The 12997-nt window shown below is 46.1% G+C and overlaps 1 protein-coding gene and 1 pseudogene across 1 annotated transcript in view; both read right to left on the bottom strand.

Annotated features, from left to right (window-relative positions):
• IL17REL (interleukin 17 receptor E like) overlaps nucleotides 1–12997 on the bottom strand; it is a 687219-nt gene that overhangs the window by 144972 nt on the left and 529250 nt on the right. The gene's annotated exons all lie outside the window — the stretch shown is intronic.
• On the bottom strand, nucleotides 9517–10662 carry LOC147750683 (uncharacterized; annotated as a pseudogene).

The raw sequence follows: 12997 nt of genomic DNA, 5'->3' as shown, positions 1-12997 counted from the left end.
TGCCTCTTGACCGGCAGTATCCTCTTCGCTAATTACGCCTCGTACAACTCTAGTCTTATGATAATCGGCATCTACAGTAAACGTCGGAGGCAACAGATTTGCAACAAAACATGAGCCCATGAAGTCTGCGGGCAACCATGTGTATGCACGATCATGACAGATGAAGTACGTACCCTTGGCAGCCAGAAGCACAGGGATCGGGGACATTGACAGAACGTAACTTTCAGTGCAAGCACTTACTCCAAGTGAGGCTTGCGAACCACGACCCACGATACAAAAATTACCAGTGTGGGGTACGACCCATATCGGAGGCGAGCTTTTAAGCTGCTTTTCATTAGTGAACGTACTATATTCCCCTCTATCCGGTGCCCTATAGGCTTGTACCTCTGCCTTAGGGATGAGAAAAGCATCATAGATCTCATCTTCCAAATCCTGTATTATCATCGATACCACCCACTGCCACGAGGTAGGACCCGGTTTGGGGGAACGTTCTGGAGAGGGGTGGAAACCTAGTGCGCTTCGAAGCATTGTTTGGAATGCTCGAGCTGACCCTTGGGAACTATACGGTAACACCAGATATGGAATTCCCTTACCCGTAGTATGTGGCATCAACCCACACACCCAACAATTAGTAGTGTTAACCACTAACTGATGCTGATGGAGGAGCTGGATAAAGGAATTGTTGCGGAATTCTACACGTCTAGCCTGTTCGTGTTCCGGTAGAATATGAAAGGAATGGGGAGAAGCAGTAGTAGCAGTAGAAGTAACGTTAGAGCAAGGAGTAGGAGTAGGGGTAGGAAGTAAGAAGTAAGACATAGTGTAATACACCCCACCCGCCAAAAATGCAGAAGCAGTTAAAAACAAAACAAACAACTGGGATACAAAACATTTCGTACGACTAAGTTTCTGCAGCTTGACTCTATATGCCTGAGCTCCTTCCAAATCATTCAGCTTCGAAAATGCCATTTCCCTACGACCGTCCGCAACGTTTCTTGACGCACTTCGTTCTGTGCAGCAATAGTCAATCCCCAGGAGTTCCTAGGAACCGACGGTCTTTAACCTAGTGTCAAGACCTACTGTCCAGAAGGAAGTACGCGCGCGGCCCTACGGCCCTCAATACACAATATGTATATATTAGCACAATATTTCTCAGCTGTGGAAGAAAAAGATACAAGGAAGAAGCTTGATATATATATATATACAAAACAATTTTCAATGATACGAATGTTCAAAGTTGATCATGGGAAACGAAGATATTGCAGTTATCAATTTCAGCAAAGCAAGCAAATTTTTATTTGTCCTTAGTGTGAGATCGCAAAGAATATCGATGTTTCCCGGGACGTGTCTGCACGTCGAACAAAGGATCTGTCGAAGAGACAGCGTCCTGCTGATCAGTTCGTTGGTCTGGTCTTGAGTCTCTTGCTGACAAATGTTCAACAGTGGCTTTCTGCTGCGCTGAGGGTTCTCCAACAAGCTGTGCGTCGCTAAAAGGTACAAACGCCGGCAATGTTTCTGTTTCTGTTGACGCAATGCCTTTCCTTACCCACGGGTCTGCCGACAAAGGAATAGGGACTCGCTTACAATGGGTAGCATGTACCCAATTTTTCCGCCCCTCAAGACGAACGGCAGTCCTCGTGGCCAGGAGCACCTGGTAAGGTCCGGTGAAGCGAGGGTCCAGATTGTTTTTTCGTGAAAAATTTCGGGTAACCACCCAATCTCCGGGCTGGAGCTGGTGGCCTGGACCCTCCGTCTGCGTCGGCAAGGCGTCGTAAACCTGTTGATGAATTAACCTCAGTTTAGCAGTCAAGTCATGTAAGTAATCAATCAACATCGGAAACTCAAGATCAGAGAATATTCCTGGCCTAGGAACCCCCCACACATTCGCAGGACGGCCGAACACTATTTCATAGGGACTGAGCCCTATTCGGGAGTGTACAGTCGCCCTAGTTGACAGTAATGCTAGAGGCAAAGCATCAGGCCACGAAAGTCCAGTCGTAGCTTGAATCTTCGCTAATTTTAGTTTAAGGGTGCCATTGTACCCTTCAACCAATCCAGCTGACTGGGGATGATTGGCGCTATGGAATTTCTGATTTATTCCAAGGCCCTTACACACACTCTTCATCACACTTCCAACAAACTCACTTCCGTTATCTGACCACACGACTCTAGGCATTCCATACCGAGGAAAGTATTCCTTCAGTAGGATTTTCGCAGTAGACAAAGCAGTATTGTCTTTGAGGGGATAGGCCTCGATCCATCGGGAGAATGCGCAAACCACAACCAAAATGTATTTCAGGTTATTGCATCGCTCCATATGGATGAAGTCCAATTGGATCACCTCAAAGGGATACAAAGGAGGAGCAAAACTGCCAGGGGGAGTTGGGGTTCCTTTGCCAGGATTGTACATTATACACACCATACAATTCTTCACCAAACGTTCAGCACACTTAGTAATTCCATCATTCTTCCACACATCAGCCAACAACTTGCAAATACCTTTCGCGCTAATATGTGCTAACCCATGTGCCATTTGCACAACGGCCAGTACATACGCATCAGGCAACATCCATCTTTTCTGATCTGACAAATCAATCCAGCAACCATTCACATCCAACCTTCCCGTACTTTCTTTCCACTTCATCTTTTCAGTGTCGGTGGCCTCATTCTGAATTGCTTTCACACTCTCTATAGTATTCTCACACATACTTGATTCTGTAGGCCACCTAACCGAATTCGTCACATACATTCGAGTGCTAAGGTTCCGGGCAGTCTCCTTAGCAATCTCATCTGCAAACGCATTACCACGACCAACATCATCCGTCACTTTACGATGCGCACTACATTTAACAATTGCAACTTGAGCAGGCAAAGTCAATGCATCCAAAAGATCGTTCACAAGCTGGCCATGCTGTATTTTCGTGCCATGTGACGTCAAGAAACCACGTTCTCGCCACAATCGTCCGAAACTATGCGCTACACCGAAAGCATACTGACTATCGGTGTACACATTCACACGTTTACCTTTTGCTAATACACATGCTCTAGTAAGAGCGATCAGCTCTGCAGCTTGGGCAGAATTCTGACTCAATCTCGCAGTCTCAACAACAGTATTCAATGTCACCACAGCATAAGCAGTAGTCACATCACCATTCGGCAATTTAAAACATGACCCATCCACATACAGGATGCCATCCGGGTCTTCCAATGGGGTGTTTTTAAGGTCCACACGACCTTTTGTTTCCTCCTCTGTCCGCAAGTAACAGTCATGTTCTGTTACTGCATCTGACTCTGCACTAATTGGTAACAAAGTTGCCGGATTTAGGACATTACAACGTTTTATCTGAATGTGGCTTGCCAAGAGCGTCAATTCGTACCCAGATAACCTCGCACTCGTCAAGTGCTGAGTTTTCGTACGGTTCAAAAGAGTATCGACTGCATGCGGAACCATCACCGTAAGCATATTATCCATGACCAATCCTGCTGATTGTCGGATGGAGACCGCAGCTGCCGCAGTTGCTCTCAAACAACTCGGCAATGCTCTAGCTACTGGGTCTAAGGTCGAGGAAAAATATGCACATGGACGTTGCTTACCACCAAAAGGTTGCGTTAAGACGCTTAAAGCACAACCTTCCCTCTCGTGAACATATAACGTGAACGGTTTACTGTAATCAGGGGTACCTAACACAGGAGCCGAACACAATGAATCACGTAATTCAGAAAAACTTTTCTGACATTCTTCCGTCCATGGTAAAGGAGTCGAAACATCCTTGCACGTAAGAGCCACCAATGGTTTCGCCAGCAATGAAAAATTAGGAATCCACTGCCTGCAGTACGATGTGATACCTAGAAAGGCACGCACATCTCTTTGGGTTTGTGGCACAGCCATGCGCGCAATCGCTGCAATTCTCTCTGGGGTCAATCTCCTTCCCTCCTTTGACAATAAGTGACCTAGGTAGGTTACTTCTTGACAACAATATTGGAGTTTAGAAGGTGACACCTTGTGATTTAACTCACAGAGATGTTGCAGCAACGACACTGTAGCAATTTTGCAAATGTCCTGAGTATCAGCAGCCACCAATAAGTCGTCGACGTATTGGATTAAAGCCGCACCAACCGGCAACCTAAACGCATCTAGTTGACCCTTCAAAGCTTGACTGTAAATCGATGGACTTTCACAGTAGCCCTGAGGAGCGCGTTTGAACCGGAAGCTACGTCCACCAAGAGAGAAACCGAAAAGGTCCCTGCTCTCTTCGGCAATCGGGATGCTGAAAAACGCATTTTTCAAATCAATCACCGAAAACCATGAAGCTGTAGCTGGAATCAGAGTCAGTAGCGCCGTAATGTCAGGCACAACAGGGAATTGAGGAACCACAATTTTATTCACCTCCCGTAAATCGATAACAAAACGATAAACAGGCGGTTTGGTAGGATCAGTACGTTTAAGAATGGGCAGTACAGGACTATTGCACACGTTTCCCCGAGTTTCTTCAATGACATCTTTCTCGATCAAATCATAGATGATCGCTAACAAAGCTCGTTCACCATCAAGGGAGATACGATATTGGGGAATACGTGGCAATCGCACATTCGATTTCAACTGAACAACATAAGGGGAGATATCAAGTAGGCCCACGTCATTTGGACCCGTCGCCCACAAAGATGCAGGAAGAGAACTCAATTCCGGTGGAAGCTTATCGAGGGACAAGTACATGGGAGAGACTACCCTCTCTCCTAACGTAAGCTTTACACCCGCAGGAGAACAATACAAAGTCGCATACAAGCGTTTAAGCAAATCCAGACCCAAAAGATTTTCGCCACAACCAGTAGACAAAATCAATGGAGCTTCGAGTTCACGTGGCCCAATTTTAAGGGGCAAAGGGCGCGAAACTGGATTGCTAACGGGGGCGCCAGAGAATCCAACGGAAACATTTGTTAAGCCAGACAAAGGTGCGCCAGGGAGTTTCGAATGCATGATAGAACTTTTCGCTGCACCAGTGTCCAACAGAAAAGGCTCAACGACGCCCGATGTAGCAACTGCGACGTAAGGCCCTCTCTGATCAACCGGAACTGATACCACTCCCTCTCCTTGTCTTTGGCTGTCCTAGTAATTACTATCGTCAGGTCCCTGATCGACGTAATAATCGTCTACATTGTACTGCGCAGATCGTCCTTGCGATGATCCACGTTGATCGAAACAGTTATTAGAATTTGATGAATGGTCAGAGCGATCATTCTGAGCACCACGACCTCTACCACGTGATGCGTGCTGTGCACCACCACGACCTCCTCTAGACGAATTACCACCACTACGGTCATTTAAAGCAGGACAATTGAATTTAATGTGTCCCTCCTGTCTACAATAAGCACATTGATTGTACCCTAATGAAGATCTCTGAAAAGATGAATCATTACGCGGCTGCGATTGATTCGATTGCGACTGCGATCTATTCTGCTGAGGCGCATTCTGATTAGAACGCGGCGGATATGCTTGTTGTAACAACACTTTAGTTTTCAGCTCTTTCGTCTTTTTATCGGCACGGTCATTTTCCTCTTTTTCTCTATTTTCGTAATATTGTGCCGTAGCCAATATCTGAGCTGAGGTAGAAACGGCCCATGAACTTTCTGAATTTTTCAATTTATGGCTCAAGTCGGGCAATAAGTTCGATACGAATTTATCCACAAACAACCTCTGTCCACCCTCAGTACCCATATCCTGCCCACTATGATCGACGAATGTTTCCTCGAACCTCGTAAAGAAGTCTGAAACACTCTCATCTTTCTTCTGCTTACAGGCTGACAACTTGTCCCAATTTACCCTCATAGCTGGCATAAGCGTTTTCATTAATGTAATGATTCGCTGGGGAAGAAGTTCAATCAACTGATCGGGTTTAGTAGCAGCCACTTGTCCAGCGTCTGCCGCTGTAATGGCAGCCCAATCACCACCTAATTCATTCGCGTGATCTTGGTGACGAATCTTGGCCCATACCGGTTGCGGTACGACATTGCCAAACAACATGTCGATATCGGCCAGATTCATTATCGTAGCGTCTACGAGCTGCGATAATTCTTTGTAATACCCCGCAGGATTTTTGCGAGGATCAGGCAAAGTTTGTTTCACCTGAAGCACTTCCGATCGTTTCCAAGGGAGGTGTATCCACACTCTCTGGAAATGTGCTGGTATTGGAGCATTAGCATTAGTATTATCAGCGGGTACCCAAACTGGCGGAACTTCACGCATAGGATATTGGCCAGACCCATCTCGTTGTTCAATGTCCTCAACGAACAATGCATGAGGAATAGGAGCGGGACGAAGAGATAGCAACCGCTCAATAGCACGTCGGACATTAGTGTCGACTATCAGTCCAGTTGCGAACTGAAGCCGGAGTTCAGACAGGGCGGTCAGCACCTCGTCAGGCGCATTGGCCGCTATCTGATCATGTAAGAACTTGCACATTTCATCAAACACATATCTCTGAGTAGGTATGTTGAATTGATCAAACGTTTCGAGGACAACACGAGGTGGATTTCTAACAGGGTTTATCATCCAACCCATCGCCATATTGTATAGCGCAACACGTTCTCTATTACCAGGAAGCTGGCTACGTCTCTGTGGACCATCAGAACCTGCAGACCCAAAAACAGGTCCGAGCGACTGAAAGAAGTTTGTCGCAAGGGGAGAATCACGATTACGAGTAGAGGGAGAAGAGTAAGACACAGGACTAACAAGAGAAGGAGTAGAGACGTTAGCAGCAACAGGGGTTAACAACACAGGAGCAGTAGCGTGAGCAGTAGCGGGAACAGGAGTATTTGGAAGCGGAGGAGCAGTAGGAATAGAAATAGGCAAAGGAGCAGGAACAGTCGGAAGAGCAGGTGCAGGTTGAGGAACTGGTGGAGGAATTACAGGTGGAAGAACAGGTACGGCAGGGACCACAGGAGCTGCGGTACCCTGTACGTACGGAGGTGGCGACTTCATAAGATAGGACATTAAAGAATCCTCAACTGCCTCTTCCTTCTTATCCGACTCCGTAGGCAAAACAGGATAGCATTTGTCTATGGACATACGCTGTAATCTCTCAAACACTTCCTTATCCTTATCCTCCTTATCACGCTGAAACTGCTCAGCTTTCTTCACTATAGTAGCAACAGTATCTCGCTGACTACGTTTATTTTGTCTGATCTCTTTCTGTCGGGCTTCTTTGCGCCAGAACCGAAAGGCATCAAACATGGCCGGCCTTGATTTACGTTCGAACAACTTTATTTCCAAATTATCTAAGATCGACGCTTCGAAGCTACCGTGAGGTGGCCAACGAAGATCGCCGTCTTTCTTTGTATATTTGATCCAATAATCGTTAAAAGCAATCGGGCCTAGCCCATGTTTGCTATATAAGTCATATGTAGGAGTTCCAACCGGAGGTATCGGACACGAGTCCTCCAGCAGGGAATCCGCACCACAAGGTCTAAAGCAACTGAACAAAGTACTGCGACCAGGCATCTTGCACACTAGCCGAGTTTCACAAACTTCAAGGGTTACGGGATTTCGGGATTTACCAAGTCCCAGCAAAGAACTAAACCCTCGGTCTTTGGCGGCTGCAGTCGTCAAACAAATACAACAACAACAAAGTACGCTAGCAAAGTGTCACCGACAAAAACACTCACACAGCGTGTACAACAAAGACACCCGCTAAAGTGTCTACAACAAAAACACTCGCTAAAGTGTTTACAACAAAGACACTCGCTAAAGTGTCTACAACCAAGAACTCTGGGAGCGACCCACAAATACTTAACTCAAAGATCAATGGCGTCCTCAGGAAGGCCCGTCAATCGTCTCGCTATACCAAGGTCTACGCCAGGCGCCAAAACAGGTCTACAGTCAGGGCAGCAGTCCGTCGCAGCCGTTAGGAGGCGGGAATCTTCGCGGGAAAAGTCTTCGGGCCACTTATTTCGACAACAGGATCGATGAAGCGGGGTGCACCTTCCCTCGGAGATTTCACACGAAGTTCCTCACGATCGTCGGGCTTGGACCGGTACCACTGATGCAGCCCCACGTTGGGCGCCAACTGAAGGACTGGGTTCTTTGGACCCAGCGGTGCCAGGGCACAACACCTGAAACCTTCGTGGGTAACCTGCTCCGGCGTACAAGTCACAGAGACACGGGACACTTCCTTCGGCGTCAAAGAGTCAAGGTTTATTTACTGCAGGGAACACAGAAGTCACAGGAAGTACATCGAGTGTAGTTCGGGGAGACTGCTTCAAATTGTATTTGTGGATCGCTCCTTTTATACAGTTTTTACCCATAGGATAACATGATACACAATAGTTTACAACCTGGTTCCCACAAGTCGCTCTCAGAGGGGTCGCTTAGATCACTTTGAAACACACAAGATCCGGAACATAAGTGCGGAAACATTTGGCGATTCCCAACTGTAAAAACCCATCTTCCCACCATTAGCAAATTCCAATCAGCAGTAAAGTAGATCGAAATAGGAACGAAGACAGGTGCAGAGGAAGACGGAGACAGTAGGGAGATCGGAAAGGGTGTAAAAGGGGAGTGTCGAGAAGCACGAGATACAGGCATCAAAGGGACGTGCCTAATGAGATGCACGACTGAGACAATAAGCCCGTGCGGCAAGATGAGCCTCGAGCGGCGCCATCTGCCTTACAGTAGCATCCCCCTCGTCATAAAGACACTTACAAAGAACATGCGTCTTCCGCCATATCTTGGGAGTCCCAGGGTCGCGAAGCGGACAGCGTCCGTTCGCTGGCTACTTGAGGGCAAGAGACAAAATGGATGCCGTATCTAAGATGGAACCCGTGGGTACAGATGACAAACCCACATAACAAACGAACGAAACTGCGCACACTTACAAAACTCGTCATTTGCGGTTCATAGATACTAGACTCGACCATATTCGTGCGAGTTAAAAACACCACTTACAATTGTCACGGAACCTCATCGCCATCATTCGAGATCTTATACTGCCGAATACGAGGTAGCCTAGCATTCGACTTGAGAGTAACAACATCGGGTGGAATCTGCAAGAGATCAACATCATTGGGACCTGTAGCCCAAAGTGTATCAGGAAGAGAACGCAATTCCAGTGGAAGACAATCTTTAGACAAATACATTGGAGAAATCACTTTCTTACCCACCGTGAGATGTACTCCTTCAGGAGTACAATACAATGTTGCATACAATCTTTTCAGCAAGTCCAAACCCAACGGATTCTCACCACAACCAGTCGTTAAAATAAGAGGAGCTTCCAATTCACACAGACCGATAGAAAGAGGCAAAGGACTAGAAACCGTATTACGAACTGGGGCGCCAGAAAGTCCTACTGAAACATTGGTCAAGCCAGACAAAGGTGCGCCAGGAAGTTTAGAGTGCATAATAGAACTCTTTGTCGCACCAGTATCTGAAAGAAAAGGTTCTGCCACACCTAGTGTAACCACTTTAACATAGGGTCCACTCTGATCTACTGGAACTGACACTACTCCCTCTCTTTGCCCATGGCTGTCCTAGCAACCATTATAACCAGCAGTCTCACTCTCAACACAGTAATCATCAGTATAGTACTGAGCAGACTGAACAGTCGGAACATTCTGTCTGTCAAAACAATTAACAGAATTCTGAGGGGGAAAGGAACGCTCATTCCGAGGAAACACACCATGTCCCCTACCCCTAGGAGCTTGTTGGAAACCACCACGACCTCTCTGATCAGATACACCATTCGCACGCTGTAACAGAACCGGACAACTATGCTTAAAGTGACCTTCTTCTCTGCAATAAGCACACTGATTAGGGCCTGGTAAAAATCGCGGAGGAAAATACTCGGGCTTCTGTAACAATCTCTGAAACTGTGGGGGTTGCTGATACTGAGGCTGATTCATACGAGGCTGATAAGCTTGCTGCAAAAGAACTTTCGTCTTTAATTCTTTAGTCTTCCTCTCTACTTTATCCTTCTCATCTTTATCCCTATTCTCGTAATATTATGCAGTAGCCAATATCTGGGCCGACGAAGAAACAGCCCATGAACTCTCAGAATCTTTAAACTTATTAGAAAGTTCGGGAAGCAAATTAAAGACAAATTTGTCCACGAACAACCTCTGACCACCTTCGGTTCTCATATCCTGACCACTATGATCGATAAACGTTTCTTCAAACCTAGTGAAGAAGTCAGACACACTTTCATCTTTCTTTTGTTTGCATGCTGCTAACTTATCCCAATTCACTCGTAAAGCAGGCATCATAGTTTTCATCAAATTAATAATTCTACCAGGTAATTCTGCAACTAAAGGTTCAGGTTTGGCACCTCCTACCTGCCGAACATCTGCAGCGACAATATTAGCCCACGTATCTCCTAATTCTTACGCATGATTCTCATGACGAATCTTCGCCCACAAAGGTTGAGGGACTACATTACCCATCAACATATCTATATCAGCTAAATTCATAATACACGCTTCAACTGTCTGAGACAACTCTTTGTAATAACCAGCAGGATTTTTACGTGGGTCAGGTAAAGTCTGCTTCACCGCCAAGACCTCTGCTCTTTTCCAAGGGACATGTACCCATACGCGCTGAGAATGAGCTGGCTCAGCTTTAATACCCAAATATACATTAGCCTGAACTGCCTCTCTCCATACAGGGGGAACTTCTCTCATGGGATACTGCTTCACTTTTCTCCTAACAGAGGAATCAGGTTCGTACAATGTCTGAGACGGTAGCCTAGACCTGAAGACAAGTATCGTCTCTACAGCATCTGTAACATCGGACTCCACTATCGTCCCTTGAGCAAAATCTGACTGAACATCAAGCACTTCCTGCGGAATCGGACCCAACTCATTATTTTCCCATTCCTGACGAAGAAAAGTACACATCATATCAAACACATACCTTTGCTTCAGTGGTTCCCACTGAAAAAAAACATACATAATCGCATGCAAATTATACCTCGAAGCATTTAAAACCCATCTTCGAGCCAAAAGATCCAACACTGTCTGCTCTTCGGGACTAGGAAACTGACTACGACTCTGTCTACGTTCTGAAACAGGGGTCATATTCAATGACCCAAAGAGTGGAGACAAGAGATTAACATCAGTCTCAGTCATTCGTTTTCGAGCAGAAGGAGAAGAAGTAGCCATAAGAACAGGAGAAAGAGTATTTTGAGACAAAAGAGACGTAGGGACACGAGGAGCAGGAATCGAAGATACAGAAGTAGAAGGCAAAGGAGTTTGAGGCAAAGCTGGTAGCAAAGTTGGCGACCCTGGAAGGGGTTGCGCCGTAGAAGGGAGAACCATCTGTGGAGCAACGGGTGACTGAACAACAGCAGGAGGCTGAACAGCAGGAAGTGCAACAACCAGGGGTAATGGAGGCACAGTAGCACCCTGCACATAAGGAGGTGGTAATCTCAGTAAATGAGAAATCAAAGGATCTTTTTCAGGATCTTCATTCACTTTTGAAAGAGAAGGCCGCAGGGCCGGATAACATTTATCGATAGCCATGCAACGCTGTCTATCTAAGACTTCACTCGCATGCTCTTCTCCATCTTCCTTAAACTGCCTAGCAGCTTGTAGCACTGACACATTCTTATCTTTCCTATCTCTCTTTGCTTGCTTAATTTCCCGCTGTTTGGCTTCCTTACGCCAAAGGCGGAAAGAATCAAACATTGCCGGCCGGGCTTTCTTCTTAAATAGCACAACTTCCAAATTATCTAAAATCTCTGTTTCAAAACTACCATATTGGGGCCATCGTAGAACACCATCTTTCCTAGTATAGCGGAACCATACCTCATTGTACGTAATGGGACCCACTCCGTGTTTTGAATAGAGCTCATAAGTTGGAGTTCCAACTGGAGGTATCGGACACGAATCCTCCAATCGGGAATCGCTGTTGCAACCACAACCAAACCTTTTCCCAATTTTGCTAAGACCAGGCATCTTATAGCTCACTAATCTAGCTTCAAACTTCAAGGGGTTATCAAATATCGATACACTCGTAAATATACGAGCCCCTCGGCTTCAGCTATTGCAATATCTGAATCAAAACCAAGGACCAAAACAAAGATCGTGGGAGCGACCCACTTATACTTAACCAAAGTATCCGTCACGCCACCAGAAGACCGTCTATCATCTCGCTCTACAAAGGATCAATCAAGGGTCCAAGACAGGGTGACAGTCAGGGCAGCAGTCCTTCGTAGCCGTCGGAAAGCGGGAAGCCTCGCAGCAAAAACCTTCGGACCACGACGACATACAGGGGTCGATGAAGTGGTTGGCCTTCCTCCAGAATTTTCTCACGTGGCTCCTCATGATCCTCGGGCTTGGACCGGTACCGCTGAAGTCGCCCAACGTTGGGCGCCAACTGAAGAACCGGGTTTCTCAGAACCCAGCGGCAACAGGGAAACGCCTGAAGTCTTCGAGTTCACCTGTCTTGGTATACAGAGACACGGAATACTTCTAGGTGGCATCAGGGATCAAATTTATTAGCTGCAGCTAGTAACAGTAATCCCAGCAATACAACACAGTGTACAACTCAAGAAACTGGTCAATTTTCGTAGAGCAAGACATCAGTATTTATCCACATTTTACTAATTTGTAATGCACACCCACTGCGACAAATTCTAACGAATCATATACATTTTCCCATGCTTCGTCATATCATAAAACACTCACTCTACATTGTACCAACCCACAAGTTAATTATTAGGATTGTCCCAAATTCAATTTCAAGGAGCCAGAAAAACCCATAATTGAAAGCACTACCCATGTAACGAGAAGACATAAAAGGAAGAAGTAATTCAGATATTGAGTAGGATAAGATATGTGCATAGGAACTAAAAATTAACGATGTCCTGAACAGTGATTGCCAATTACAGACAACGATCAGCCAGGGAAATTGGCTTCACAAAGGGTCAGTTTCAGGTGACGAGGTCAGCATCTTACAGTCCACTCGCAAGTCAAAAAGAGCCTAGTTAATATGTACATGAACAACGAAGGTCAT

This window comes from Lissotriton vulgaris, chromosome 1_1 (genome assembly GCF_964263255.1).
Source record: "Lissotriton vulgaris chromosome 1_1, aLisVul1.2, whole genome shotgun sequence".
Taxonomy (NCBI): domain Eukaryota; kingdom Metazoa; phylum Chordata; class Amphibia; order Caudata; family Salamandridae; genus Lissotriton; species Lissotriton vulgaris.
This window is presented reverse-complemented; position numbering and strand designations above follow the sequence as displayed.